The sequence below is a fragment of the Delphinus delphis genome, chromosome 21 (genome assembly GCF_949987515.2).
Source record: "Delphinus delphis chromosome 21, mDelDel1.2, whole genome shotgun sequence".
In the NCBI taxonomy this organism is placed as follows: Eukaryota; Metazoa; Chordata; class Mammalia; order Artiodactyla; family Delphinidae; genus Delphinus; species Delphinus delphis.
Genome location: NC_082703.1, coordinates 31864298 through 31892220, shown reverse-complemented (window position 1 = coordinate 31892220; position 27923 = coordinate 31864298). Strand labels below are relative to the sequence as shown.

At 36.4% G+C, this 27923-nt stretch overlaps 1 long non-coding RNA gene across 1 annotated transcript in view; it reads left to right on the top strand.

Moving 5' to 3' along the window:
• LOC132417556 (uncharacterized) overlaps window positions 1–27923 on the top strand; it is a 388895-nt gene that overhangs the window by 70256 nt on the left and 290716 nt on the right. Inside the window, exon 3 of the long non-coding RNA XR_009517874.1 lies at window positions 27315–27432. This is a non-coding gene — a long non-coding RNA (uncharacterized lncRNA). The remainder of the gene's footprint in view (window positions 1–27314; window positions 27433–27923) is intronic.

Here is a 27923-nt window from a genome sequence, read left to right as displayed (position 1 = left end):
CAGGCCTTCCTGTAGAGTCTAAGTGTGGGAGTGCCAAGTAGACTGCTCCGGCAGAATGTGCAGTATTTATGGAGCAAATGAGGCATAAGCCTGGACTTAACTGTTGAGTGGGTGTAAGAAAAGTGATGGCTTAAGAGCATTCCATTCAGGGCCTCTGCAGAGACTAGAGTATCCCTGATAATTCCAGAAATTCTCAATCTATCTAGTAGAAAAATAGTTTAATAGAGGGGCTTCCCTGGTGGCACAGTGGTTAAGAATCTGCCTGCCAATGCAGGGGACATGGGTTTGAGCTCTGGTCCGGGAAGATCCCACATGCCACGGAGCAATTAAGCCCTTGCGCCACAACTACTGAGCCCATGAGCCACAACTTCTGAAGCCTGCGTGCCTAGAGCCCGTGCTCCACAACAAGAGAAGCCACCGCAATGAGAAACCCGTGCACCACAACGAAGAGTAGCCTCCACTTGCCACAACTAGAGGAAGCCCGCGCATAGCAATGAAGACCCAACACAGCCAAAAATAAAAATAAATAAATAAAATTTAAAAAGTAATAATTTAATGTAGAGTTATTTAGAACTCAGTCCTTCATGAGGCTACAACAGACTAACACTTGCTGGCCTTCAACATGGTCTAAATATCAAAACTATATAAACTCACCCACAAACGCAGGCATACATGCACACACTCAAAGAACATGGAAAATTCAGATAATCAGTTACTTGATTCTGAGAAAACATAGGTCTAGATTTTCTTACCATACTTTCTCTTTTCTTCCCTCTCCCTCTTCTGGCTCCTCCATGCTCCACAGTCTCACCCTTCACATTCATTCCTCAGGAATCATCCTGGGGCCACCTTTTCTGTCTTTCACCTAAAGTGATTACATTCAGCCCTGTGGCTCTACCTGTTGATGTTTCCCAAACATCCATCTCCTGGTAAGACCACATCTCTACTGCCTAAACAATTAAATGAATGTATGGGATTTTAATAGACCACTTAAACTCAATAAAACAGAGCTCTTCACAGACTTTTCCTCCTCCAGTCACCGAATCTAAGTACTAAAAAGGGGACCTGCCTTCTACATCTCCTTGCAGCAAAGGCCTGGAGATTCTCCTTGATCTCTTCCTTTCCTCATTCCACAGATCCAGTCAATCAGAATATCCTATTGATTCTAACATAAATTGTCGTCAACTGCCACCACCCTATTTCCAAGCTACTGTCAGCTCTCACCTCAACTCTGAGAGAGCCGGCTTCGGACTGGTCTCCCTGCTTCTGCATTTGCCTTTCTAAATAGCAGTTAAAATGATAGCACACTAACCCTTTTCTATAGTAACTTCGTGCCTTTTTATAAATTTATTTATTTTATTTATTTATTTTTGGCTGCATTGGGTCTTCGTTGCTTTGCGCGGGCTTTCTCTAGTTGCGGCGAGTGGGAGCTGCTCTCTGTTGCGGTGCGCTTCTCTTGTTGCGGATCACGGGCTCTAGGTGTGCGGGCTTCAGTAGTTGTGGCACGTGGGCTCAGTCGTGGCTCACGGGCTCTAGAGCGCAGGCTCAGTAGCTGTGGCGCATGGGCTTAGTTGCTCCACGGCATGTGGGATCTTCCTGGACCAGGATCCGAACCCATGTCCCCTGCATTGGAAGGCAGATTCTTAACCACTGCACCACCAGGGGAGCCCCATGCCTTCTTGATATACTAGGAATAAAAGCCAAATTCCCCATGACTGCGATGTCCAACATAAAGCAGCCGCTTATCACCTTTCCAATATTTTTATTACTGTTTTCTCCTTAATCATATTTTCCATGCAAATAGACATTATTTTAGTATGTTGAACTTACTCAAGCTTTTTAAGGCTCAGGGTCTTTGCACTGGTTATATCCATTGCTTGGAACACTCTTCTCCTTGATCTTAATTTGGTGAGCTCAATTCCGTCTTTCCAATCTCAGCATAATTGTTACCTTCTCAGAGAGCCCTATCTTTCCACTATACCCAAAGTAGTCTCCTGATCACAGGATGCCCTGGGCATTATGTTCTTTGTGGCATCACTACATTTATTCATTATTTTTTCATGGTCCTTATCACTACCTGAAATTGTATTGTATCCATGTTTATTTTCCACCTTGCCTTTTTGAATAAAAAAATACCATGACATCTGTCCCCCCCGGCCAGAAAAAGGGAAATTTTTAAGCAAAGTGGGTTATATTAAATGCAGAATCTAGTGACGATAATTTGACTATGATATGTAGGATGGTGTGTGAGAATATTTAATGAGATATTAGGTACAAAGTTTTTTTCACATGTTCTATGCTAAGTGTCTAGTATTTAGTTCAGACTTACTAACTGTAGGCTGTTAGAGTTATGATGAAGATGATTATGATCATGAAGGAGCAGGAGAAGAGAGGAGTGTGTAGAGGAAGAAACTAGTTCATGGCACGATAAGACCTCAGTAGCTTGCTAACAACGAAAGAGAAAGGAAACAACAAAGCTGAGACGCGCAAACGAGATAGAGTGTATGGTGGGGCATGAAAATATATTCTAATGAAAAAGCTAGGTTTGACTCCCACATTTATTACCTACATTTTTATGTGACCTTAGACAATTTACTTAAATTTTCTGAGCCACAACATCCTCATCTGTGGAAAGCAGGTGTGCTCTAGTTATCTATTACTATATAACAAATCACCCCCAAAGTTTAGAAACTGAAAGTCACAATTTACTATAATCTCTTAGAGTTTTGGGGTTTGGACTCAGGCAGATGGTTCTCACCTGGGATCCCTCCTGAGGTGACAGTAAGATAATGGGTGGGAATGGAATCATCTAAAGGCTTTTTATTCATATCTCTGACATTTGAGCTGGGATGGCTGGACAAATTAATATCTAGCCAGGCATCTCTCTTTCAACATGGCTTTTCTAAAAGGTTAACTTGGACTTTTTCGCTGCGTGTTGGTCTCAGGGATTTGGACGTCTTTCATGGAGGATGGCTTCACTCATAGCAAACTTTCCAAGAGGCCCAGGTGATGATGCTGCCTTGAAAATCTCAGCAGCAATTTGCCAGTAGTGGGCATCAAAATAGTATTTTAAAAATCTGTTAATTTTATGAGAACCTCAATGAGATTATTGCCATCAATATTATGTATCTCTTATGGTAAACCAGAAAAGTTCTTTATTTCTCAATTAATTATCAATTTCACAAAGCAATATTATAACTTATTCTGTTTTTCAGGAAAGGCATAATTTGGGAGTTTCTGATTTCTCTTTCTGTTTTCATTTATTCAGGCAATAAATAGGTCAATCATTTGCTTTAGTCAATTTTCTCTCTCTGTTCTCTCTTCAGGGTAAGGTTAACAAATATAGAGCCAGAAGTGAAAATGGTTTTACAGTGAGAAATAGAGATGAGACATTTGAGTAAGGTGTGAGTTTAAGGGAAGTCATGAGGAATAATTACTACTGTGCACACAAGATCTTAACTATTTCCCAGTAAGTGGAATAAGGGATGATGTGAAATTTCACACGGCATTTTTGATGTCAGTGACAACACCTCCACAGTTTCCCAAACCCTCTTTCTTAACTCTTGTCAACCCAAATTAATGTGTCCACAGAAGTTAATTGTTCGCATGGTCCAAGGACAGACTTTCATTTAACAACTTTAGTGTGCGTTTTTCTGTAAGCTTAATTATTTGAACCAGGATCTGCAAATGGAAAATTCTCAAAATATTTAGTGCTGTGTTATGTAAGGGAGGAATCGTAGGCTGAATAACGTCTGCTCAAAGATTGCAGGTCCTAATGGTTGGAACCTTTAAATGTTACCTTGTGCGGAAAAAGGTCTTTGCAACATGATTCAGTTATGGATCTTGACATGTGGGGAGTGTTTTGGATCACCCAGGTGGCCCCTAAAGCCATCACAAGTGTCCTTATAGGAGAAAAGCAAACGAGCTTTGACACACAACACAGGGCAGTGAAGGTTGCGTGAAGATGGAGGCAGAGATTAGAGTGATGCAGGCAGAAGCCAGGGGATGCCGGCAGCCACTGAAGCTAGAGGGGCAAGGAGCAGTCTTCCCCCAGAGGTACATTGATCTCAGCCTTCCGCCCTCCAGAACTGTGAGGGAGTAAATTTCGGTTGTTTTATACCATCAAGTTTATGATTATTTGGTACAGCAGCCTCAGAAATCTAATATAGGAGGAAAATAAGCTAACATGTGGAAATTAAAATAGAAAATAGAGGAAATCTTTAAGATGCCTGGATTTGAAAAAGTATTATGAGATGCCCCATCCTATTGACCCTTGCTAAAATTCTAAGTCACATTTTCTTATTTCCTTTTGATCTATCTGTTCGCCCTCCTAAAATGGCCGTTTATTTATGCAACAAATATTTAACAAGAGAAGACACAGTACTAGATTCTGAGGAATACAAAGTAGCCATGGAGTTGGCATACCCCCAGAGTACACGGACTTTAGGTGACAATTTATGGCTTAATTATTGATTAAATGGAATTGTTTTAAGTACTGTGAAGAAATACAGGATAGTATGAAAGTGAATTGTGTGATTTTAAGCAACTTACTTAAAATCACCAAGAACCTTTGTTCTGTTCTGTTCTGTTTTGTCTCACCTTGCTTGGCAAGGCCTGAAAGACATTCAAATGAGATTATGTGTCTGGCACATATGTCGTTTATTAAAAAAAATCCCTTTGCATTATTTTTCTGTCCTGTCTAGACTTATATTACCCTAATAAGACTGAGACTATAGCCATGGTGTTAGAATTCTTACTCTCTTCACAAGTATGCTTGTTTTTAAATCATCCTTAATTCATAATCTTACCAAATGAATGTAATTATAGTTCATAATATATGTTTCTATATCACGTCCCTAGTGTCAGTTCTTCCAGTACTGTAAATTGTGTAACATTACATTGTGGACCCTCTATAAACCGTGAGTAAAACTTGTCTGTAGGGTGTAGTTGCTTACCAGATTTTCCTGGTCATGAATAATATCCTAAAATAAGGTGTCCTTTTTTGACTTTAATATTTAAAGCTTTCAGCAAACCCTAAGTTTGCCTCTAAAGTATGCATATTTTAATGCTAATGCTGTCAGGTTTTAGGAGTAAACCTCAGTTGAACCATTTGTATGCCATAAAATCCAAAAAAGAAAAATATATTTCTTAACCTGACTATTTACCAATGGGGAAGCATTTTAAAAGCGGACCATTTGTCTGAGACAAATCAGCACTCTAGAGAACTCTGTAATGATTAAAATATTGGTTTGAATTAAGATCCAACTTACATTCTACTTCAAGTTAAATTAAATGTGTAAAATGAACATTTTATCATAGTTTCACATCAATCTATGTGAGTCTAAGCCAGTCCAACTGGGTCGAAATCATCAGGTAATCTGTCTTTGAAAAAAATATAGCAAACTTTTGATTAAGGTACTCTGTTCTAACTATTTTTTTCTTATTGGACCACTATGTTAGTTTATGTAGATAAAACGGATTTAGTATATCCATATTTATATTAGAAAACCACCTGCTTTTATATCTGGGACTATCATAGCATTAGCTCAGAGTACTTGCAAGCTGCTTCTCCCCAGCTCATTCACACTATTTCTAGGACTGCTCTAGGTGCTGAAATAGTCAGTTGTGGCACCCAACTAATTAAGTGACTATCTGCCCATACAGAATGAGATCAAATCCATTTCCTGAAAGAACTTAGATAAGTAAAAATTGAAATTTCTTATTTAAGAGTTAATAAACTAGACTTAGCTTAAATGCTTAGCTATGGCCATTGAGTTGAAAATGACGGTTATAGTTTGCAAAAATCTGTATGTGTAAAAAGAAGTACAGATTAAGATCATAATTTTTTTTTTGCCTTTGATTAGGGAATTGGAAGAATGAAAAGTAGAAACATCTCAAATAAAGAGAGAAAAGCCTCAATGTGACTGTTAGCTAAATGACCACAGATTTCTGTTATCATTCCTACAGGAGAACACAATTATATACCCTGGCTGAGAAGGCCAGGGGCTGGTGCCAGCCTGCTAGTGGGCAAGGCCGTGTCCCTGCATGACTGGTTGTGCAACCTGGGGGTCCCAGGACTGGTGCTGGCACACTAGTGGGTGGGTAAGCCCCTATCAGTAAGAGGCAGAGAGAAGATTCCGAAACGGTGCCTCCCAGCACCAGTGTTCTCATGGTAGAACGAGCCCCTCAGAATGGCTGCTGCTAACATTTATGTCCCCGGGAGGGTCTCCGTTGCCTCCCACCTGTCCAGGAGGCTCTCCAGGGTCGCGGGTGGGTCTGACCCAGGCTTCTTTCCGGTGGCTGCCTCTGAGCTGGGACCCAGGCCGTGGGAGATTTTGCTTGCACGCTTTCATTGCGGAGTCTGTTTTGTTCAGCCCTCCAGCTCTCTCGTACCCAAGCCCCACTGCTCTTCAAAGCCAGACTTTCTGTGGGTTTGTCTTCTGGGTGCAGGACCCCTGGTCTGGGAGCTTAATGTGGGGTCGGACCCCTTGCTTCCTGGGGAGAACCTCAGCAGCTGTGATTATTCTCCTGTTTGTGGGCCAGACGTACCTGGGGCGAGCCTCGCCCGCACTGCATCTCCACTCCTCCCACCCATCTCACGATGGCTCCTTTTTTTATACCTTTAGTTGTGGAAAATCTTTTCTGCCAGTCTTCAGCTCATTCTCATAAAGAGGTGCTCTTCAAGTAGCTGTAATTTTGGTCTGCCCGCGGGGAAAGGTGAGCTCAGGGTTCTCCTGCTCTACCGTCTTTGCCACATCCCCTTTTCTTTTTTTAAAATGAAATATACAGTTTCATGACCATGCTAGACTTAAATCTATGGTTTTTAGACAGAAAATGGGAGGAATTTCAGGACAATATATTTTAGTAAATTCTTTGAAAATGGGGACAGTTGCATTTCAGTTTGAAAGATTGTTTCCTTTACTAACGTAAACAAATATTTTTCTATTGATTTTTGAGTTTATAATCTAGTAGAGGGGAGGCTGATTATAGAAGATAAATTATAGCATATGATATGGTGTGTTTCATGCAAAATAGTGATAATTCAGACATCAAATGACATAACCATGAGCTGTTGTAGTTAAGAAAGGATCTAACAAGGATGGGCATAGAGGATTATTAGGATGTTATACGATTTAAAAAGGGGATCAATACATTTTACCTTTACATTTAAAACTATACATTCTAGTTCTGTGGACAATAGATCTGTAGGGAAAAATAAGAGATCATGGTCATTGTATTAGTCAGATAAATTAGCTTACATGATTATGGAGGCTGGCAATTTCAAAATGTGTAAGGTGGGCTGACAGATTGGAGAGCCAGGAGAACCGATGATATAGTTCAAGTCCAAAGGCCATCTGCTCGGGGGAATCCCCTCTTTCTTGGGAGAGGTCAGGCTTTCATTCTATTCAGGCCTTCAACTGATTGAATGAGGCCCACCCATATCTTGGAGGGCAACCTGCTTTACTCAAAATCCACTGATTTAAATGTTAATCTTATCCAAAAAACCTTGAGAGAAACATCCAGAATAATGTTTGAGTACACGTCTTGGCACCAAGGCCCAGCCAAATTGATGCATAAAATTACCGTCATAGCCATCATTGCAGTGATATAGTATAATACCTTTACAATGGGATATGCATATACTTAGGATGTAAAAGACGATGGGAATTTTTATGGGAATAACTTTCCAGATCCTGAACTTCCTCATTTACTCTTTCTTCAAAGTGATCTGTCTGAGAATAAATCTGCGATCTACCCCTTCTTTTTACCTTTCTTTTATTTAATAATGGTCTCTACTCCACTTGGAAGACCAAGTTTAGCAAAAATATAGAGAATAGATATATCCAATATTTAATATGCTAGAAATTACATCATTTATAACTACTACTAATATTAAATTTCTCCCCAATGTAAGCATTGATGTCAAAGTTTTTTAGATGTCAAATTTCAGGGTTTATGTGAGTCAAAACTATAGATATATATTTTGATATATAGATATATAGCTATTGATAGCTTTGATAATGTGAGTTTTTACTATGATATTGCCCTTAGTGCTTTAAAAATATCTATCACTCTTTTTACTGCTGATAACAACCATATGTATGCTCAGTATTCGAGAGATAATATAATGTATAAAAACTGAACTATTATTAAAATTTGCAAAAATGAAGAAAATAATGGCTCTGGTTTTTAACCAAGGGTGATTTGTTTCCCAGCAAGGGACATTTGGTAACGTCTAGAGAATTTTTGGTTTTCACATTCGGGGAGAGTGTGCTACTGGCATCTAGTGTGCAGGAGTCATGGACGCTGTCAAACATGCTACAATATGTAGGAAAACCTTAAACACAAAGAACTACGTGTCACAGAATATCAAGAGTGTCCCTATTGAAAATAACTGAGAAAATCTGGAATATGGAACATTTTCATAAAAGCTTTACAGAAGAAATATATGCATTGCATAATATCAGTCATCAGGAAGATGCAAATGAAAATCATGAGATACCATTCCTCATCTGTTAGAATGGATAGAACAAAAGCCAGAAAGTACCCAATGTACCGGGTATAGATGAGGTTGTAGAGCAACGGGAAATCTCATACATCACTGATTAAAAAATAAAATGGTATGACTACTTTGAAGAACTCTTTTTGTGATTTCTTAGAAACCTAAATAAAATCTATCCCATGACTCAGTAACACAACTATGTGTTTAAAATGAAAATTTCCCAACAACAAGAAATGTAAACAATGTTCACAGTAGTTTTATTGAAAATAGTCAGGAACTGAAAACAGCCCAGTGTCCACTAACTGGAGAACAGATGAGCACACTATGTTATATCCACACAAATGACACTCAAAGGGAGAGTGTACTCTACTCATATACTCTTTCCTGGTATTCACATCTATTGTACAGATATAATTCATTTGCCCGTGCAATGACATTGACAAATATAAAAAAAAAATACTATGTTGAGAAAAAAGACACCAAAATACCTTTCGTATAACTCCACTTGTATGAATTTTTTGAGAAGGTAAATCTAATCAATGCTTACAGAAATCATAAAGTGGTTGCCATTGAAATGGAGAGGGAGATTGAAAAGAAGCTCAAGGGAATTTTTTAGGATGATAGAAATATCTTTTAGCTTGTTTTGGGTGGTTCTTACATGAGTGTCTATGATTGTGAATATTTTAAACTTAAAAATGAAAATGGTATAATAATCACTAAAAGCTTAAGGTCCATACATTTAATTTTATGTAAATTTTATTTTCATTGAAATATATAACACATCACTCACACTCTCCTGCTATGCAGAAATTTCCCTACACCTTTAAGTAGTCCTGGAACCTTCTGAAGATGAGTCAGAGATCCATAGTAAGAAGTTCTTTGTAATTAATACATGAATTAACAATTTAAAGCAAGGCTTGGTGTTAAAACAACAAAGGAAAAGATATACATAAATACTATAATAAAGTACTTTCTTTTTCTAATAAAGAGTGTGGAGGAATGTTAGGAAATGAGCATTGCCAAAATTCCTACGTTTCATTTGATGAAACAAATATTAAAACTAGGAAAAACAGCACTTCTGGAAACTAGGAAGTTACATTTTATCCATATGCACAAACTCTCAAGAAAATCCTCAGAAAAAGAATGCAGGTGGAACTAAACTGCGAGAAAGAAGTATCTTCAGAAATAGATATATTTTCCAATGTAAAGCGAGAAGACTTCAGTGTTTTAGATAAGAGTTGATATTAAGGGCAGGAAAGAAGGATGAGATGTCACAACTTACTTCACGTTAGGTAGTTACAGAAGTTAATTCCAGAAACCGAGGGAACACTCAGTATTAGTCCAGCCAATACAGCAGAAATCAGCAGGGTTTTGGATGAAATTCACTGTAAGTTGTTAAAAAAGGAGACCTTGAGTGACTCTTCCAACACCATTGAAAGACAGGATCAAGAACAGGGGAGAAGTGACTATGAAGCAGTGTTTAACATGCTTTGGAAATATTTGAAATGAGATCATTAAAAAAACAGTCTAGGGGGGCTTCCCTGGTGGCGCAGTGGTTGAGAGTCCGCCTGCCGATGCAGGGGACACGGGTTCGTGCCCCGGTCCAGGAGGATCCCACATGCCACGGAGCGGCTGGGCCCGTGAGCCACGGCCGCTGAGCCTGCGCGTCCGGAGCCTGTGCTCTGCAACGGGAGAGGGCACAACAGTGAGAGGCCGGCGTACAGCAAAAAAAAAAACAACAGTCTAGGGGACATGTGATAACTATACCAAACGAACAATCAAAAAAAAAAAAAAATCAGAAATGTAATCAAACACAATAGGAAGCAACACCCCAAAGGACATTGAGGGTAGCTATGGTTTGTATCTTGCCTGAAAGCCTGTTAAAAAGTTGGCCTCTGGAAAAAAATCACTCAAAGAAAGAGAAGAAATGAGAAACAGATAAGAAACCAAAATGAGTGACAAACTTTTTAGTAGAATACTATTCTGGATTTCTGGTTCTTGTTGATGACTTAAAAAAAACACCTATTAGTCCTTCTTATGTTCCAAATATCTATTAGAATGATTAAGAAATTAAAAAAGGAAAAAAAATCCAGTGCCAGAAACTATGGAAACATTATATTTACATGACAGACTCTAGTACACACACACACACACACACACACACACACACACACGTAAAGCTGTAATGAGACTAACTAGATAAATACGTTTATATTTATCTCATTAGAAGGTAAAGCAATTCTGGAAAGTAATTTGAAGAGATTCTTTGTGAACCCATGAATCCAATTCAGTGCAGAGTAGCATATCCTTTCATTATTTCTTATAAAGGAGTCATAGAGTACCTGCCATGAACTGGTCACTTATAGGCTCAAGCAAATAAAAATACATCCATCCATACTTGTTTCCAGTCTTTTACAAACTGAATAACTAAATACTTTAAAGCACTAACTCATATCAGTCCTATCATAGGCTTCCTTTCCTTCAACCACTTAATCATCTCCTGCATGACCTGTTTCAGGTGATTTCAGTATTCTGCAAAAGACATCAGAGAAATATTGACCTTGGACATCACCACACACACACAAAAACCTTATCAGATACTCTTTTTTTAAAATTTACTTTATTGAAGTATAGTTGATTTACAATTCTGTGTTAATTTCTGCTATACAGCAAAGCGATTCAGTTATACATGTATATATACATTCTTTTCCATATTCTTTTCCAGTATGGTTTCTCATAGGATATTGAATATAGTTCCCTCTGCTATTCAGTAGGACCCTGTTGTTTATCCATTCTGTTATATAATCCTTTGCATCTACTAATCCCAAACTCCTGATCCATCCCTCCCCTACCCCCCAGCCCCCTTGGCAACCACAAGTCTGTTCTTTATGTTCCTTGTCAGATATTCTTGACTACTTTTCAAGCAATTAAAGCACAAGGAATTTATCTTTGAGTGTGTACTAACCAATTAGGACAACTTCACCCAGTATCAAAGTACAAGATTATACCCATCATCTTCTGTCTTAAACAGAGGGTCTCCAGAAGACTTCTAGAAATAGTCTACAGACGCAAACTACAGACCAAATCTTTGGAATATGCATGAGGTAACCAGTATTTGCTAAATGCCATTGGGACAAGAGATTCTTAGATGCCTAGAACCATGTTTGTAATACCCCCTTTACATACATTTCCACTTTATCCCATCAGCTATATTTTTCCTCTGCCAACCTTTAAGGCTACGTCTAAGATGCCCCCTTACTACTACTACCAACTTGCCTAGATCTACGTTTTACCAGGAACAATCTATAAATGCTTTCCCTAACTAATTTTAGTATATTCAATTTATGTAATTTTGCATATGCTAATGCCTACAAAATACAAATGAACTAACAAATTCAGGTTGTATCTGTTCTAACTGTTCAAGCATAGGAAAACAATGAAAATAGTATGAAGGGTATAGCAGACCACCTTAGCTGTACTGATGCTCTTTTGAACATAAAGGGAATTATCCTTGGGACGAGATAGGTGAATAAATGTTCTAGGAGTATAGCAGGGATTGTTTTTTTTTTCAAGAAAACTGCCAGAGACAGTATACTTAGAACTCCACTAAAATTGGTTACATCTCTTGCACATTTCCTAATTTCTTTTTTTATGTGGGAATCATTCCTTTTTTTTTTTTTTTTCTTTTTCTTAATACCAATCTAGGAACAAGGCTTATTTTTCTGTGGGATAAAGTGTTAGATAATTACAAGTATATGACTGTCCAACTTTCTCAGAGGACTGTCTTTTTGAAGAGATGGGAGGGACAAAATTCTTTTCTGGTAAAATAACTAATACTTTTTAGAACAGACCCCTAAGGATGGTTATCCTACCCATTGGAGTAAACAGTACAAGGTGGTAATCAAAAAATGTGTTCCTCACTTTACCTGATAAATAAAATTGCGTGTTTCCTGGTGGCATAGCCTACCAATGTAATTCCTTAGCTTAAGTAATTACAGATGAAAGAATAGCCTCTGATTTTCTTTTGGCCAAGCAGCAGGAAATCTGCACTATTGTTAGACTTCATGTGCCTAAATAAATACCACAATTAATATGGAAAGTGTATATCAGTCCTAATGAAGAGGCAGTCCTGCTAAACTTCATCTAATTTAAAGAAAGGAATGTATGTAATTAAAAGAAAATATAGACTTAGGGAGTCATTGACACTTGTTTTCTTGATCAAGCCTGAAAAATCTTACAATAGTTTGTTATACTTGCATGTTTCATGTCCCTTTGATATGTTATCCAGAGCCTTGATGCTTTTGTGCAGCCACTGTCCCTACATGGTTCAGTAAGTCATTCAAAGAAAAAAACCAGTATGCAATCATGCTGATCAGCGCTCAAATTGATAATCAGACTTTTACAAACCTTTATCTTCTGGTAGCATCAGCAACACTGGCGAGGTTCTAGACACTTCCTGGTAATAGCTCCTGCATTTCTGGCTTAGAAGGACAAAAGCGGTGGACTGAGGATATAAAACTTCTGACCGAGGAGGGAAGGACTCATCTTTCTTAGAAGCTAATAACATCTAACCACTAGAGCTGTGTGAAAGTACTTCTAAATGATCCATGACAATTCGGCATCAGTAGGCAGGCTTCCGAGAGTCAGCCAATAACAACCTTACGCTTTCAGGATAAGAACCTTTCAGGCTTCTGAAAGTCAGCCAATCCATAAAGCATCGCTGCAGTTTACATACTTTTGAAATCTTTGAAGTTCATACTTCTAAACACCTGTATACAATCATTTGTCCACTTTGTTCAAACACTGCCTGTGTGTCTTACAGCTCTCCCTTCATTATTGATTAACATTGTAAATTCAGCTTTCTTTTTTCTCTTCCTTCCCTTCCTTCCTCCCTCCCTCCCATCCTTCCTTCCTTTTTCTCCTTCATAATGAAGTTTGACCTCTTATTTATCATCCATATTTAACTGTGCAACTTAGTTCCTATCAATTTGTAGCCCCAAAATACAAAGGTGAAAATATGTTACCTATTCCTTTATTTTATATACCCTATATTTTTACATAAGTGATAAAAAGATTTAGTAGTTACACAGTATAATGCATGCACGATATTTTGTTTTACTTTCATAAATCAAAGAAATGTACATCTTGATTCTGTTTTAAAAAAGAGCTATAAGTCAGCAGTCTTGTGAATGTCAAAGAGTCAGCAGTGCAGACAATACAAAAGTAAGGCTGTGTTTCATTTTGTCAACATTGGCTACTAGAAATTTAGATAAAATATTGAGAAAGAAAGGAAAAATTCATCATGGCATTGACCTATTTTAACATCTGATTGATATCTCATTAATAGCTATTTCTTCCATTTCCAGATTTTCTCAGAGAATGTGTCTTTTTTCCTTAAATGATAGTATTCACCACAAAGATGAAGAGCTATGTATGAAATGTTTGAAAGCAGAGACATGCTTTAGGGGGTTGGGAGAAGAAAGAATATCTGGCAAGGACTTTGTTCATGTAATGTGTTTGCAAGTCGAAGTATATCAAAGGAAATAGAATCTCATGATCTTACTCTAGAGAGATGCCAGCTACTAGGGAAGAAAACACTTATGGGCTTTAGCAAAACTCACAGTATAGGTCAGTTAAATGCAAATTGTAAAACACAAAGGTTGATTTTAATCCACTTTGCTTGCTTGGAAGAAAGCTTTAAGCCTTTCAAAATTCAGAGAGGCTCATAAATTGAGAGCTAGCTAAAATCCTATTAAACCAAAGAGGGATTATGTAGATTAATAAAAGGTTTTTTTTGTTTGTTTGTTTTAGTATAATATTCTCTGAATCAGTCTTGATTATTGTTGTCTTCCCATCGAGTCCTTTTTTGAAACTAGTATTCATACAGTCCTTATAAATGAGGGAGATTGCTAATTAATACTTTTTAGTGACAGATTTTACCAGGAATGAGGTCATTAAAAATATTTTGCTTATAGCAGTATGTGATAGAAGAACATATTAAGATTAAAAATTAAGTGTGCAAAAATAGCTGCATAGGCTAGATCCACCAGAGCGTTGCATTTGCATGCAGGATGGGAAATTTTGCCAGGTTTATTTAAATTTCTTGATTTTGTTGCTGTAGTTCCCCGCCCTTCCCCCTATCCCCCCCCAAATTGGTCAAAAGATGGATAGATAGACAGATAGATGTATGTATATAGATATCTATCTCTGTCCGTCTATATACTTGCTATCTTATTTGTCTGAGTAAACTTCAAAACTTCTATTAATGATACATTGACAGTTCTTAAAGAGACTTTTAGTTCTTCAAAAACTTATATGACTTGATCTTTAGAACAGGATAAGGGCTAATAAATGCAGGGTATGTGTATACAGTTAACCCTTGAACAATGTGAGGGTTAGGGGCACTGACCTCTGTGCAGTTGAAAATCCACTTGTAACTGACCCAGGGTTCCATATCCCCGGATTCAACTAACCGTTGATCATATATTTCTGTAGTATTTACTATTGAAAAATATCTGCACTTAAGTGGACTCGGGCAATTCAAACCTGGGTTGTTCAAGAGTCACCTGTGTATAGTTTTTTCACCTAATATTTCTTTAAATCTAAGATAGCTACTTAAAATGGAAAATTAGTGTTTTGATTCTTATTACGATACATAATTAGAAGGTGTTGTCTATTTATTGAATTACTACTTATGAGTCCCTGAGATGTTTCAGGGATGGTGCTATGCACTGTGAATGAAGAAGGACTCTGCCCTTGGGCCATCCACTGAAGGAAGTTGGTCATTGATTTCTTTATGTATGTCCAGACCCTTATCTATGTAATGAATAAAGATACAGAAATCTAGCAGGCAGAAGTAAGTATCCATACAGACATAGACACAGTGTAGAAAATAATTAGAAAAGCGTAGATGTATAGATAAAGGCATAAAATGTAGATACAATTAAATATTTTAAATTAAGTCAGTATTTAAAAGTGAGTAAGGCTATTCTCTTAATTCCATTCCTGGGTTGTATTATTCCTAAAAAGGAACATGATTAAAGGCTTGTTTTAAAATATCTCCAAAAAAGACAGGGTTATTTAAAAAAATTGGCTGGGTAGTCCAAGTGGGGAAAGATGGTAGAAAGAAATACCTTAGAGGACAGTTTTGGTGTAAAACATTTGGCCTTAAATAAATGCATGGACCTGCTACTGAAAATGTATTACATATGTCAAAGGAACAGTAATTAAACTGCTCCCTCTAAGCTTTTTTGATAGGCCATTTTCAGAATGAATGGCTGAGGCTGAGAAAGGGCACTTGGCATTTAAGATCCCTACCTTTAGGATATTATTCTCCCTGATTTTTCCATTCAACATGATTTCCTTTTTCACTTTCATGACAACTTAGAAGAAAGTTTTCTGCTCTTTAGCAAAAGATGACCTTAGAGCCACATAGAAATTGTAAATTGTTCTTATAGTATATGTAATTAATTTGGTCATTAAAGAGAAATGATTAATCATGAGGATACATGTATATACTGAAGAAGGATGACAGATTTAACAGGTTGTCATGGTAAAAATTGCAAATTTTACAGTTTGGCTTTGACTAATGGAAATTAATATATACCACAGTGATTGTCACAAAATAGTTGAAAATTATCATCTACTTAAAGTTGTTTTTTGTGTATGTATGATATATATAAATATAGTTTGTGATCATGGCCTGCAATTTCTTTTTGAGAACAAGTTATTTATGGACTAAATCCTTACTAATATTTAAAAGAAACTGATAAAAGTTGAACTGTTCTTTATTAAAAGTAATTATTAATCACTTTCAAAACTCTTGCTTCTAAAAATTAAATTTAATTGATATTTTCCACATACTCTCATGAGTTTCTCTTCATATTGTGTCTCAACACATATCATACAAGTGTATAGCACACATACTAACTTGCTGCACGGAAAGTAACATCTTTGTGTAACATTTGTGCCGGTGCCTCTTTCTTATTCCCAAATCTACTGGCAATAACTGGAAAAGGAAAGGAAGCAGACTAATTCAGAGTTAAGTACTAAACCTCATCATTTCAACCTGTATATACTCCTGCCACATTTGATTTTTTAAAATCCTGTCACTGTCTTTTCATTCCTATCTTAACATGCTTTCTATTTTATTTCAATTTTTGGAACTATTGTCAGTCTACTTGTATCTTTTTGTATCTTTTTTCTTCCTATGTGTTTACAAGTTGTAAACCAAACTTAAAAAATTAGTCATAGAATATAGTTCACACTGGCCAGAGTCTTAACAATTAATCACACAAGCATTCCTTCTATTTTTTTTAACATTCTCTGATTCTTATATTCATTTATTCACTTTTAAATTTTACAAATATTTATTAAGAACTTATTGTGTGCTAATCACCTTTCTTCTCATTAGGAAAACAAAGATAGTTAATAGTCTCTGTCCTCGAAGCACTAAAAATATGAGAAATAGAGAAACAAGATAACAATTACAAGGTGAGAAATCAATGATGGCAATAATGAAGCAATGGAAAAGGACTCCTAAATAAGTTAGTAATAAGGAAAGGGTGTGTATGTCTGGAAAAGACTTAGAGAAGCTTACATTCAGTCTGAAGCTTAATAGATGCTTGGGGAGTATAAATATATAAGGGAAAGGGTAAGAACCATCATTTCCCAAAAGAGAAGGAATGAGTAAAAGAAAGGAGGCCCCAAATGTATATACCATTCCATGAATATTTTAGGGGAGCATGGATTAATAATGAGAAATAAACCTCTTGGTAATTGACAAATATCTATATGTGTGCTGCTTCCTGAAATTCCAATAAAACCACTAGTTGTGTAATTAGTGGATGTGAAACCAAACAAATATAATAGACTTAATTTTGACAGTTCTCAGTTTGTTCTAAATGTCTTCAAGGAATTCTCCTGCCATATCATGTCATAAAATATATAATATTCTAAAAGATAGACTAGATGAAGTTATAGGTGATACTAACTGTACTTAAAGGTATAGAATGATCACAAATGACCTCAAAATCATCACCCTGATTTGTCATATGGAAAAGCTTGATTTAACAAACATTAATAAAGTCATTATTCAAAAGACCTACCTACCTATTATGGATAAACACATGGAGGGGCCATTTGGTTGTTGCAGAGTATCTACATGGCTATTTATACGTGACTATTATATCTTAAGAACCAAGTTATTAAGAAGTTATGAATTAGTAGAGCCAAGACTTGAGACAGCCTCGTTCCAAAACCCATGTGATCTTTTGTTACTCAAATTGCGTTACGTTAAGCCTAGGAGAGTAGTTTTTTCAATATGTTCATAAGTGAGTTGGGGTTGGTCGGAAGAGGAGGTTCCTACAATGAAATAATATGCAGTGTCTCAATATGTAAAACAGACAAAATTGATACTCCTACACTTGAAACAAGATTGTAAACTGCTTTTCATGAATCATGATATAACCTTTATTGTCCATGATGAAGAATCTGAAATTCACAAACAGGTATTGTCATCATCATTTTAAAATTTTGTAAAGATATTATCACGGAAAATGTGACATTTTAAGTTACCATTTTTTAATAATTTGCTCCTTGATATAGCAGATAAATAAAATGAAACAACATACACACAATGATAATTTTAAAAATACTTTGTTAAATAATAGTGACTCAAATCTTATGTTTCAGTAATTATCAGCTACAACTGATTTAATGAAAAAATGTTATCAATTATTAATACTTCATATTATAAACTCTCAAATCATTTATAGTATGCATGCTGTTTCTTTGCTTACATAGGGCAGTAATTCTGTTTCTTTCCTTTATTTGTCAAAAGCTCACAACACATCGAATTTGGCTCATTATTTTTTAGGGAATGTTTCCTAAATCTTTATAGTGTTTAATTGTCAACTGATCCTTGAATGCACGGACAAAATTCCATTATTTAATCTTAGAGTTAAACACTTAAACATGAGAATATGTAGCTAAAATTCCCCCAATAAGCTGAAATAATTCAACAGTGGTTACTGATTTTAATATAATTATTTTAACATGTAGTCATATTTTTTTAATATGCAGTACTAGACAGTTATCCTGATAACTTTATGTAGCAGGTAGTTGTTGAAAGAGATTTCAAAAAGGAGAGAACTGAAGTTACAATTATTGACTTAATAATGATTTATAATGTAATCAAAGATACTGCAAATGGAGTTTATTTGGAAATCACTGTATATATTAATCTACATTGTAGATTTTTCTTTAATAGGACACTTAAAGTGTTGTTCCCTTTCTTAGTAAACAAGAGAGATGCTAACAGAAAAATAGTCTTGCCTTAATCTGTTGTGAATGGTGTCAATTAAGGTTCATACCATAAGCGTGATTTTTCTATTTTATGTAATTTTAAAGAAATAAGTCATTGAATAGTTAAACATGATTTTAATTATATAAAATCAAATATTTAAGAAAAGACATTTAAGTGGCAGTTTTAAAACTGATGAACCCATACAGAGAATATATTCTTCATTTATTGAGCCTTAGTAAAAGTAATACTTGTCCCAGCATCTTATTCACATGCTTTAATTAGAATATCACTTTGTGATTTATATCACAGAGTAAATATTTGGTTATAATAAAAAGTCCAACGCAACTTTAGGCAGGGAAGGAGAATTTATTAACCAGACACTGATATCTCATGATACCCAAGGACAGAAATATATCTATACCTTAAAAACCGCTGGAACTACAAACAAGAACGTCAGGACGACTTGGCCTCTCGGTCTCTTTTTCTTTCTTTTTATTCTCTTTTTCTTTTGTTTTCATTCTCTTCTTTTTCTGTTTTAGTTTTTGCTTTCTTTCGTCTGTTAGTAAGGATGGTTTTATCCACATAAGAATCACACCCATGGATATATTTCAAATAAAATAATAATCTATCCCTTAATAGTATCTAAAAATCCCAAGCATTTTTTGAACTTAATATAAATGTAGAATGTCAAATCAATAGGGACATGTAGATTAATTAATACATATCTGCAGATCGAACATTTGTTCAAAAGTACAGGTGGATTCATAGCTACCATATTACATTCAAATACAACTAATTCCATTTGTGATTTATTTCAATGGACAATATGAAGCACAAAAACATTTTAACATTTTCCGAAGTGTTACCCAATAAGTAATTTATTGGATAATGGTACTTTCTCTAAACATGCCAACTCCATGAATACAAACTAGGGTCTGTTTCTATTTTTTTCTTGTGTTAATATGACATTCTTTTACTAGGAGTTAGGAAATTCTTCAGAATCAGATAAAGTATTAAAATAACTATTTTAAATATGTTATAGCTGTTCACATAAAACAGTTGTTCGAATAGCTCAGCAATGTATTATTAAATTTCAAATGAACAAAATACCTTTATAAATTTTACTTCAAAAGATAAAATTATAAATTCATGAATTTCAATAAGAGAGGACTGTCATAATCAAATATGGTGCTTTTAAAATTCCCATCATTCAGAAAGAGGCACGGACCACAGTGTTCACTGCAGCTCTATTCACAGTAGCCGGGACATGGAAGCAACCTAGGTGTCCATCAACAGATGAATGGATAAAGAAGATGTGGCACATATATACAATGGAATATTACTCTGCCATAAAAAGAAACAAAATTGAGTTATTTGTAGTGAGGTGGATGGACCTAGAGTCTGTCATACAGAGTGAAGTAAGTCAGAAAGAGAAAAACAAATACTGTATGCTAACACATATATGTGGAATCTAAGAAAAAAAAAAAGGTCATGAAGAAGGGCTAAGGAGTAAGACGGGAATAAAGACACAGACCTACTAGAGAATGGACTTGAGGATACGGGGAGGGGAAAGGGTAAGCTGGGACAAAGTGAGAGAGTGGCATGGACATATATACACTACCAAATGTAAAATAGATAGCTAGTGGGAAGCAGCCACATGGCACAGGGAGATCAGCTCGGTGTTTTGTGACCACCTAGATGGGTGGGATAGGGAGGGTGGGAGGGAGAGAGATACAAGAGGGAGGAGATATGAGAACATATGTGTATGTATAGCTGATTCACTTTGTTATACAGCAGAAACTAACACACCATTGTAAAATAATTATACTCCAATAAAGGTGTTAAAAAAATTACCAATTCATGTGTTAGAAGATATGTAATATATTGCACTATTAGTTTATTTTGGCTTTACCTATTCATCTTATTTTCAGGAAGGATGTTTGCCTTTAGGCAATACCAGTTTCCTTTTTCATGATGTTCATTAAAGTATTCAAAGTTCCCAATGTTTGCTAGACAGGGATTTCTTCAAGGCACAGCATCCATTTAACCCTAATTCCTAACACAGTGTTGGGAACACAGAAGATGTAAAATGACCCTGTGGTTCTCAAAGGATAGCATGTTTTATCTCTCTCAGTTAAAGACTTTAAGCTCTTAGGAAGTGGCGAGTAATGTGAATAGTGGATTAGAATCATTCGGTCATACTCCCCTCCTTTTTAGCCAAATGACACTCAGATGTTCTACCTTCAGTTTGCATCAGAGCTTTAATGGGTTGAAAATCATGGCACATACCGAATATGGTCAATGTACATTTGTTTTTGCTTCAAAATAGAGGATATTTAGAAAAAATGTATTCTGTTTATTTTAAAATTTATTTTTAATTTCATTTTTCAACTTTACCTTCTAGTCAGAGAATGATGCCAGAGTATCTTTTTTTTTTAAATTAGGCTTAATTTATTGCTTATTTTGTAACATTAGTAATGTTATTTGTTATTAAATAATATTCTATTACTGCCTCACAAAAGCTATGTATCTCTGCAGTTAATATTGGCTATTTAATGGGACACTACTATATTCTGATTCTTATTTAGTTGTATTATAAAATGACTATATTTTGTTTCTTTTTTCTTATTTGATCTACAAGTATCAAGAATACCAGTTTAACGTGTTTCCATCTAAATTCATGTTCTTGCCAACTTATCCTTATATCTCTAACAGTTCTATTTTGATGCTAAATTACTTAGTGGATAAAAGTTCAAAACCACTGAAGTTTCATATGGCTTCATTTTGTCTTGCAGTTTTACCAACGTTCTTTTCTTTGGTGTTTGCCTTTTGTACTATTTCCTAAATCTTAACAACTCATTAGAATCAACTAGGAATTGGAAATAAGAAAAACTTGGAATCCTAGGTTGTGTCACAGACTAAGGCCAATTAAATTAGTGTTTCTGGGAAAGGGGTCAGGGATTACTTTGTTTTCAGAGGTCCACAGATAAATCTAATTTTTAGTATTGTGAAGTTTGCTGTCCTGCTAAATGCTTGCTCTTCCTCTTCTTGTAGCACATTTTGCTTAATTGTGTCTCATGAGGGGAACATAAGTGTTCTCAGAACTTATTTTATGATATTTTCTATTTTCTTGAGGAGGCAAGTTTATTAGTTAAGTTTGGACCTACTGATTACATCTGAGTTTTTTAAAAAAAACAACTTTGTTTTGGATTTTTTTTTTTCTATTTTTATCCTTTCATGCTTTCATGAGTGAAAAGCAATTCTAGAAGGGAGTAGGCACAATAATCATTTGGTGATCCTGTTAAGTTCCTTTCTTTGGACCGCAGTGTCTGTGAGTCTGCTTCAGTAGGTCTAAGATGGAGCCCAGACCTGTAACTTATAAAAAAAATCGTGGTGATCCTGATAAAGATGCTGATTAAAATGACCAACATCAGTGAAAGGGATACGATATCTCCTCTCACCCCGTTTAATCAGAACTCCAAACTTCCAGCAGTTAGTTCTGAAAGAGGAATCTCAAAGGGAAGGAACTGCTGCCCAGAAAGCTGCTGTCCCCACCTTTGGCCAGTGTCAGTTCTGGCTCAGTCACTTCCACTCCATGAAGATTGCTCAGTAACACTCTGGATGCAGCTGTTTTCTCTTAGAGAAGATTAGAACATTTGGAGCAATCAACATCATTTATTAAACATTAAAGAAAGAACACTAATGCTATGCATACAGGCTGTATAAAACCGTGAGAGCAATGCTAATATGCTTCTTATCCCGTACTTCGCCGTTTGCTCTCTTTGACCCAGCACACATTGGCTCTGAGTGTTCTGTCTTGTATGTATTTAGGCCATATCCATTCCCAGACTCTTCTAAGTACCTTTGTTTTTAGAGGTAAGATTGTTAGCACGGTGACCTGCATGGTGTATGAGTGTAAGAAAATGTGCCATGTGGGGAGTGGACTGCCCCAGAGTAAATCCTCCGTCAACAACGCTTCCTTCCCAAATCTTATTATTTTCAAAATAGAATTCACTGTTTCTATTGTATATAGTTCCAGAATTACGTTTTCAACATTTTCTACTCAAAACAGTATTACATTTGTGTTTTATAGAACTAAAATGCTTCTATTTTAGCTGAAATTCATATGTGGTCTTCAGTTACTGTGTTACAAAATAGGAAATAAATTTCCTTCACCTTTTCTCTAGTCTATTAAACATTATCAATGGATACAGAGAGACTGATACCTTAGTTCTACCATTAAGAAAATGATTAGGTAGGTGCTGGGTATATAGTTGTGAAAATAATGCAATTTTGCCTTTGATGTATTTAAAATCCAGATAAACCAGTTACTATGAAGCGACAAATTATGTTCATATGTAAGCCTATAGTACAGGGTTTTAGAGAGAAATAAATTTTATATTTGGTTACGGACAGCATAGAGAAAGCCTGGCCGAGGAAGAGTTATTTAAAAATTTATGAGTGTTACACCTGAAACTAATATAATATGGTAAATCAACTCTACTTACTTAATTGCCAACTATGTATCAGAATGATGGTCAGTACGAATTAGCCTGTGAACCCATGCTGGGTGGCAGAGGGGCTGAGGGAGAAGGGAAAGAACCCTTCTCCGGAGGAGCAGCCTGTAATGACCTACTGATTAGACAGTTGATTATCAGGAGGTGCTACATGGGGGAGGAAGGTTTCTGTGTGATGCGTTGCTGCAGGGTTGCTTTTCTGACAGGCAAGGCCGCTCACTGAGGTTCACGTCACTTTAGGACAGCAAAGGTGATGAGTCCTCTTGCCTCACAGAGTCCACTCAGTCTGCGCTTACATCCACACGCTCGTAAACAGTGATGATCAGAGGTGCTATGATCCCTCTCTCCCCTCAGGCACAGGAGTGCACGATTTATCCCAGACATCTCGAGTGTACGTGGAGGCGGCCCCGCCTCATCTACTCCTTGGACCCAGTCGTTCCACCCAGCTGCAGCCCAGTCTCTCTAGGAACCTAGTCAGGGAAATTCCAGGCCTGCACCCAGGAGCTTCTGCTGCCTGCTCTTAACCTCCTCGGCTTTGGTGGCAATCTGGGACCGAGTATAGTTCAGGCATTCCCCACCCTCTCCCTACTGGCTTCCTTAGCATCCTCAGCATCCTCTGAGGTGAAATAGCCTTCCCTTCCGGGAAGTGGCCACGGAAGCATTTGCTCGCTGCTAAATAGGCCAACTCAAGGGGAGGCTTAGAGAGGGCTTCATGCCAACATCATTATGCCCAGATCCCGCATCAGCACAGAGTTTAAATAAAAGCAGTGCATCTGCTCCTTAAACGTGGTGTCAAGACAAGCCCCCTGCACCTCCCAGTCGCTGTGCCACAGTCAGCGCTTCTCCGTCGTCGGTGCTCTTGATGCTTCAATAACGAGCCACCTCCGGAATGTAGGGGCCACCAAGGCTGGAGGAAGCACTTTGTCCCTAAAAAAAAACCTGATTTTTTTATATTATTAATAAAAATACACACATTTCTGATTTTGGGGCGTTAATTTATATATTTATAATTCTGAGATACTTGTGTTGGTACTACTTAATCAAAATGTGATTTTTTAATCTAATTAAAAGTTCTTGTAAAATAATAATGACAGAATGACTGTGGAGATTAGAAGAAGTATTTACACTGCTGTTAATTTTCAAAAGAGAATTTAGTAAATAGTGTCCTTGATGAAAGTGCATGCCAGAGGGATATTGACTTTTTTCTGTTAATTATGTCTACTATAAGCACAGAGTATTCAAGACTCTTTCTCTTCATTCTTTGAAATATGTGTGTGTGTATATATATGTGTGTGTGTCTCTCTATATATATGTATATACTGTGAGATATATACTATATCTCAAAAAATTGGAGAAACTATCACTTGTCATAACTAGTATTGAAATTAATCTCTGTTGTGATTCTTAATTTGTAGGATTTGTAGGGGTCAGTGCTGGTATTATAACTTAAGAGGGTTCCCTTTTACCTTTCTTTCAAGAAATAGGTTGGAAAAATTGCAATCTTCTCAATTGTTATGAAAATTATTTAAAAAGCTGATTAAAATAAAATCCCCCCAAAATTCAAAAACCCAATAAATGAATCCCTTCATTCTTCATGACAAATTATACTTTTCTATAAAAACATACTATATTTTGCCTGAAAACAGAATTTGTAATTATGTATATTAGATAAAGAGAGCCTTACTATATTCTACAGGGTGGTCATCATCCTTGTTCTATAAAACATGTTTATTAGTGAGTTGACCTAATGATAAAATGTGCAACAGTATTGTGGTGGGGAGCGAATAAAATATGTTGCATCAAGTGATTCAAGAAAGATGGGCTAAATCTAACAATATCAAATTTAATGGAAATGAGGTCAAATTATCCATCTTATTTCCAAGAAAACCAAACGATATTAGGAAAGTCAGAAGAGAGAATACATAACTTAGCATGAAAATCAGGAAGAAACTATTATAAAATAAGTAAATATTATGTTCGAAATTAGTAAGAAAAATGGCAATAATATCAGAAAGCTCATTTAATTTAAACTGTACTAATAGGAGTAGATTCAAGTCAAGGATGAGATGATGGTCCTCAGGATGATAATGGAATATGATTTGTAACTCCATCACTAGTCCACATGTTAGGATGGCCTGCCGATTTCTTCTGGTCCCCTAGGGCAGTATCTAATTGAGGTTGTTAAGAGATAACATTCCACCTGCAGCAAGTTTAACATGAGGACACCAGGCTTATCACATTACTTGTTTTATTTTTCCTGTGCCCTGTGTACAGCCTATTAAAAAGCAAGCACCTTACAGTAGTTCATGACATCTAGCACACATTTCCCTGCAATATGGCCTTGGTGTGTCCCATCTTTTCATCTTTAATCAGGGATTTTAAAGCAAGATTAATGAGACATTATCTTATCTCCCACTTATAAAATTTTTAAAAAGTGACACCATCCGGGTTAAACATTTCTCCCAATGTCTGATGCTTCCAGTCTGTCCAGTGATCATCATCCTGATAGTGACAGCTAGAATGAAAAAAAGAAGGGGTGATTACAGTTGTCACACCATCCTATGTCTACTCCTTCCTTTCGGTGTTTGCCATTTTCTATTTCACAGAGATCTGAATGCTTTGACTGTCCACTGCTTCCTGCTAAAATTTGACCGTTATTACATGCATGATGTAATGCCACATTTTGAGATCTTGACTTTCAGAATTAGCATCTGAAGCTAGAATTTAAATAATATAATTCATCACAATGTGCTCCATATATAAAATTTGTAATTCTAGCAATATGGCTGGATCCATCTGTAATATGGTAATTCCATGCACTTGTCTGTTGTTGTTTTTTTTTCCTGTCCCCTGTCCTGCTGAGATTTAAATGACTAGAACCAGCGCTCAGAGGCTTCACTCACTTGGTGCTCTTGTGAACAGTGACATTAATCCCTTGTGCATCATCCACATGCTGACTTTCCCACACAGGTGTTGGCCCATCCGTTCCCACACCTGCAGAGGTACTCCAAGCCTGGGTGTGATCAGCTGCAGTTTACCCTCATGCTGTGTCATGCATAGCAGCCCCCGAGTCAGGCACTACAGCTTGGCCTTCACCACCTATATAATCTGAAGGAGCCGCCACAAATTCTGCGTCATCAGTTGCTTCATGAAATACCAAAAGAGTAGTGAAGACGCTGGGATCACACTACCTGGCCTATTAACAAAGTGCACAAACAGTCCCATCCTAAAAATTCTTCAGTTTGTTTGTCAGCATCTCGAGTGAGGCATTTAGCTACCTCCACCCCAGGTTATTTGTCCTCAGAGGTCAGGGTCATACAGGGTGGCCATAGGTGCAAACTCTTCGTAGCAAAACAGTGAATCTTCTCTTCTAGGCCTGATGCAAGTCTGCCTCTCTATTGCCCAGCCCTGAGTTTCTCCTCTCCTTTCCCCTGAATGGAAGCTAGATAGATAGGTTTCTTTTCCTGCATTTCCTCAAAATGCCCCATGCTAGCTCTCCCGATGGCTGGCTCCCTTACTTCTTTCAGCATTTTGCAATAATCCTGGCTTCCTGGTGAGATCTGCCATGAGCATCACATACGCAATGGTAGTCCTCTCCCCACCTTATCCCCTGTCTCAGTAACACTTTTCTACATCACACTTATAACCTATTATATAACCTACTTGTTTATTGTGCTTGTTACTTGTATCTCCACACTGGGATATAAACTCTAAAAGGATAGATAATATTGTTTTGTTGTGTTTTGTTTTGTTTAGCGCCAATTCCCCACTATTTAGTAAAGAGCTCAATAATTACTGAATAAATGAATTCAAAGTAACAGCCCCACATGTACACCACAAGATTTTTCTTATCCGTCAGCAAACTGATTTTGTAAACATTCTAGGGCAGAATAGATATGGGTTACATAATGTCATTGTTCATTATGGCACTTAAATTGTTTCTAAGTTGTTAGTCATTATTTTATTATTGTTTTATCATTGAATATAGGATACGTATCCCAGTATCACTCATGAGCATATCTGGAGTTCAACGGTCAAAGTGATCAATGGGAAGGAATGGCCAGAAAAGTTGCTACTTTTTATACCAGGCAATGGCTGCGTTCAAGGTAACTTGCTACTAGGTTATGGCCTACTACAATTTACTTTTAGGGAAACTATAGATTATCCACATGTTCTATACATTGACTGTAATATGATACATAGCAAATACAGATTAATATAATATGAACGTGAAGTTGATAATGCTAAATACTATTTACTATTAGTAAATTTACTAAAACATTTTTTAAAAGTAACAGTAGTAGTGGTTGGATACATTTTATCCCTGGAATAGTCGATAATTTAAAGCTGGTAAAATAAACAGCAACCATAAATTAAACAATTTTTGCAATCTCAAAAGATACCAAAAAACCAAATAAAATAATCACCTTACTTACACACAAGCACCTTAAATCCAATCAGAAACTAAACTAAGGTTAAAATGTTATTTTTTGTCCAGTGGAATTAATTTATTATATTGCAAGGTGGAAAGACTATTCTACAAATGTTATTTCTTCCAATGTTAAATATAAGTAATTGGTAACTGCAATGAAAAATA